Below are 5,000 nucleotides of genomic sequence, written 5' to 3' on the forward strand. Positions count from 1 at the left end.
TGTCGGTCCCCATGCGCGTTGCACTCGCACTCGCAGTCGCAAAAACGTGGGGCAAATATATTACGCGGAAGAGTTATAACAGACCGAGCCCCACTGCATGAGGGGAGTCTTTGTCACTAATGTACACAGATGGAACATTTTGGACTGGAACCAGATTACCCGTACACACGGCGCTGATTAGTAATCAATGCAGAGCCATCAAACTACAGAATATATATACAACTGTCCGTATACATGCTGAAAGAGTCTGCCCACAATGGGAACCACACGTCAGCCAGCCACTCTGATCACGCACCACTCTCTGCTTCTAACGGGCGCACATACAATATGTAAGCACCAGCATGGAACAACATCCAGTGCATCCTCTCCGCCACATTACACAATCCACACTATCACAACCAGACCAGGAGGTCCATGCGGAAAATACAATATCCCACCCTTTCGACATCCACCATTGCGCAGATCAGGCACCAACACCCACACATGTCCTATACAACGGTGCACCCAACATCACAATAGTACCTCCTGTCACAGCGCACAAACAATGACATGAGTCAAAGACACAGGTCTGACACAAGCATAGAATTGGAGCGCCGCCTCTAATAAGCCAAAGGTGCATCCTGACGTGACAAATCTGATCATGTCACAAGCATTCACTTACTATAATCACTATCAACGAACCTGCCGCCCCCGCCCCCCCCTACACCTTTCCTTACAACAACGTGTAACCTAACCTAACCTAACCTATGTTGTACCTTAACCTAACCTATGTTGTACCTTAACCTAACCTATGTTGTACCTTAACCTAACCTATGTTGTGCCTTAACCTAACCTATGTTGTGCCTTAACCTAACCTATGTTGTGCCTTAACCTAACCTATGTTGTGCCTTAACCTAACCTATGTTGTGCCTTAACCTAACCTATGTTGTGCCTTAACCTAACCTATGTTGTGCCTTAACCTAACCTATGTTGTGCCTTAACCTAACCTATGTTGTGCCTTAACCTAACCTATGTTGTGCCTTAACCTAACCTATGTTGTGCCTTAACCTAACCCATGTTGTGCCTTAACCTAACCCATGTTGTGCCTTAACCTAACCCATGTTGTGCCTTAACCTAACCCATGTTGTGCCTTAACCTAACCCATGTTGTGCCTTAACCTAACCCATGTTGTGCCTTAACCTAACCCATGTTGTGCCTTAACCTAACCCATGTTGTGCCTTAACCTAACCCATGTTGTGCCTTAACCTAACCCATGTTGTGCCTTAACCTAACCCATGTTGTGCCTTAACCTAACCCATGTTGTGCCTTAACCTAACCCATGTTGTGCCTTAACCTAACCTATGTTGTGCCTTAACCTAACCTATGTTGTGCCTTAACCTAACCCATGTTGTGCCTTAACCTAACCCATGTTGTGCCTTAACCTAACCCATGTTGTGCCTTAACCTAACCCATGTTGTGCCTTAACCTAACCCATGTTGTGCCTTAACCTAACCCATGTTGTGCCTTAACCTAACCCATGTTGTGCCTTAACCTAACCCATGTTGTGCCTTAACCTAACCCATGTTGTGCCTTAACCTAACCCATGTCGTGCCTTAACCTAACCCATGTCGTGCCTTAACCTAACCCACGTCGTGCCTTAACCTAACCCACGTCGTGCCTTAACCTAACCCACGTCGTGCCTTAACCTAACCCACGTTGTCGCCTAACGTAACCCACGTTGTCGCCTAAACCTGCTCTGTAATTGTTATACGACTCGTTCAATTAGTGTAGTGTTGCCCACCCGCAACCCTCGCAATATAGTTCGCTACTCGCACTCCCCGCTCCCCTGTGTATCGCTTCATGTTAAACACCTTGCAAGTCTTGCTCACTTTCCACATGCTCCTGCTGTACACTGTAATGTGGATGGCAGCAGGACGTACATGCCGCCCCTCCCCACGTCCCCACCTTGCCCCCTGCCTTCGCAAGCTGGTTGGTGAGAACTTTGCATGTTCAATGCCCTCCGCATGCGACGTACTCAGGCTACGTTGTGGTGCGGCCTGTGTCAACTGTCCGCTAATGTCGTACGCGTAAACCACAATCTGTACTGCACATTCGTCCTTATGTACTGAATGATACATCGTGGCACATGTGTGACCGTACAACGACTGCGCCCAAAAACGGCGGACCATACAGTGCAAATATTGTGCACGCAGCTACGTGTCGTCTCCCTATGAGAGCTGGATTGCAGTGTGGTACGCCATAGAGACGTGTGGGAGGAACGGACGCCGTGGATGGCGATCAGCATGAGCTGTCTGTTGATGTATTCGGACCTAGTCGTCTCTCCTCACACACCGTGATGGCATGGTGCACCGCGTTCCATATCTGCGACATGCTACAGAGGCCGGTTGACAGTCGTTCGAGCAATGGACATCGCATACGTACGGGGGCCACCTTCCACGTATTGTCTAGGCGTGCACATTTTGTTGCGTGTATGTGGGCAGACGTAGTGTGGCGTGACACCTGACACAGGCATGCAATAATCGTGGAAGTTGCAAATGGCGATGGACGCCTGCGTTTTCTGGTGAAGTTACGCAAATGAACAAATGGTAACCTGTTGTGGTGCGGTTGTTCTCGCTAGGGGTGAATCGGTGATGGCGACGATAGGTTGAGGTACTAACCGGTTGTTCCAGCGATACCCACCATGCCGACGAAACTGAACGGCATCTGGGTGTGAAGCGATACGCGGCGGTGGCTGGGTGGGACCGTCCCCGGCCGGTGAGGGGGCGCCTCCCGGCGTGCTGGCCGCGCGGTGCGTGGGCGCACGCGCTACAGCCGGCTGGTGGGGGCGGCCAGTGGCAGGCGCGCCGGCCGACGGACGCGGCAGGCGTCGCAGCTGCGCGCCGGCGCACCCTGCGCGCGGCGCCGTGCGGCCAAAGTAGGTCCTCGCGGGCCCGGTGCGAAGCGCGGTGGACATCTTCAGTGTGCTGGTCCGATTGAGGACTGTGTGCGTTGAGGATGCGCTGCCGCCCGGCGCTCGGCGCCGCGACGCCGTCTGCTGCTCGGTCGCCCCAGCGGTTCTCGCTGGTGGTTTGTATCGCAGCTGTGCGGATGTGTTGGCGCGTGCGCTGTGCTGGGAGAGTTCGCTTCGGCACCCAAGTGGGGCTTTTGTCCTTCTGTGGCGCTGGCGTTGGAGCTGCCGGTCACCGTAGGTGGCGCGTGTTGTCTCCCGCCGGCAATGCCACGACAGCACGCTCCCGGGCCTCTGTCGGCAGCGGCAAGCTCAGTTGGGAGCACGGGTGGTCGCACCGAAAGCGTCTACTCGCCTAACTCCGGGCGATTGCGCCTCTCTCGAACCCGACCAAGTACTTGGGACGGCGCTGCGCGCCGCCGGGACCTGAGAGGGTTTCGAGGTGTATTGTGCAGGGGAGCTCAGCCTCCTCCTGTTTGCAGAATGATTGAGCGGACGCTTGCGTGTTCGCGCGGGCCCCCGGGACACACTCCCGGGCGGCCGGCTGCTCAGCTCTAGTTGACGCAGCTCCCTGGTTGATCCTGCCAGTAGTCATATGCTTGTCTCAAAGATTAAGCCATGCATGTCTCAGTACAAGCCGCATTAAGGTGAAACCGCGAATGGCTCATTAAATCAGTTATGGTTCCTTAGATCGTACCCACGTTACTTGGATAACTGTGGTAATTCTAGAGCTAATACATGCAAACAGAGTCCCGACCAGAGATGGAAGGGACGCTTTTATTAGATCAAAACCAATCGGTCGGCTCGTCCGGTCCGTTTGCCTTGGTGACTCTGAATAACTTTGGGCTGATCGCACGGTCCTCGTACCGGCGACGCATCTTTCAAATGTCTGCCTTATCAACTGTCGATGGTAGGTTCTGCGCCTACCATGGTTGTAACGGGTAACGGGGAATCAGGGTTCGATTCCGGAGAGGGAGCCTGAGAAACGGCTACCACATCCAAGGAAGGCAGCAGGCGCGCAAATTACCCACTCCCGGCACGGGGAGGTAGTGACGAAAAATAACGATACGGGACTCATCCGAGGCCCCGTAATCGGAATGAGTACACTTTAAATCCTTTAACGAGTATCTATTGGAGGGCAAGTCTGGTGCCAGCAGCCGCGGTAATTCCAGCTCCAATAGCGTATATTAAAGTTGTTGCGGTTAAAAAGCTCGTAGTTGGATTTGTGTCCCACGCTGTTGGTTCACCGCCCGTCGGTGTTTAACTGGCATGTATCGTGGGACGTCCTGCCGGTGGGGCGAGCCGAAGGCGTGCGACCGCCCCGTGCGTGCTCGTGCGTCCCGAGGCGGACCCCGTTGAAATCCTACCAGGGTGCTCTTTATTGAGTGTCTCGGTGGGCCGGCACGTTTACTTTGAACAAATTAGAGTGCTTAAAGCAGGCAAGCCCGCCTGAATACTGTGTGCATGGAATAATGGAATAGGACCTCGGTTCTATTTTGTTGGTTTTCGGAACCCGAGGTAATGATTAATAGGGACAGGCGGGGGCATTCGTATTGCGACGTTAGAGGTGAAATTCTTGGATCGTCGCAAGACGAACAGAAGCGAAAGCATTTGCCAAGTATGTTTTCATTAATCAAGAACGAAAGTTAGAGGTTCGAAGGCGATCAGATACCGCCCTAGTTCTAACCATAAACGATGCCAGCCAGCGATCCGCCGCAGTTCCTCCGATGACTCGGCGGGCAGCCTCCGGGAAACCAAAGCTTTTGGGTTCCGGGGGAAGTATGGTTGCAAAGCTGAAACTTAAAGGAATTGACGGAAGGGCACCACCAGGAGTGGAGCCTGCGGCTTAATTTGACTCAACACGGGAAACCTCACCAGGCCCGGACACCGGAAGGATTGACAGATTGATAGCTCTTTCTTGATTCGGTGGGTGGTGGTGCATGGCCGTTCTTAGTTGGTGGAGCGATTTGTCTGGTTAATTCCGATAACGAACGAGACTCTAGCCTGCTAACTAGTCGCGTGACATCCTTCGTGCTGTCAGCGATTACTTTTC

The 5,000-nt window shown here is 53.1% G+C and overlaps 1 non-coding gene across 1 annotated transcript in view; it reads left to right on the forward strand.

Moving 5' to 3' along the window:
- Positions 1-3,515: 3,515 nt before the first annotated feature.
- The window catches only part of LOC124773221, a 1,909-nt gene continuing 424 nt past the window's right edge, over positions 3,516-5,000 (forward strand). The window contains exon 1 of the ribosomal RNA XR_007014541.1: positions 3,516-5,000. This exon is cut by the window's right edge and continues 424 nt beyond it. This is a non-coding gene — a ribosomal RNA (small subunit ribosomal RNA).

The sequence above is a fragment of the Schistocerca piceifrons genome, unplaced genomic scaffold (assembly GCF_021461385.2).
Source record: "Schistocerca piceifrons isolate TAMUIC-IGC-003096 unplaced genomic scaffold, iqSchPice1.1 HiC_scaffold_949, whole genome shotgun sequence".
NCBI classification, from domain to species: domain Eukaryota; kingdom Metazoa; phylum Arthropoda; class Insecta; order Orthoptera; family Acrididae; genus Schistocerca; species Schistocerca piceifrons.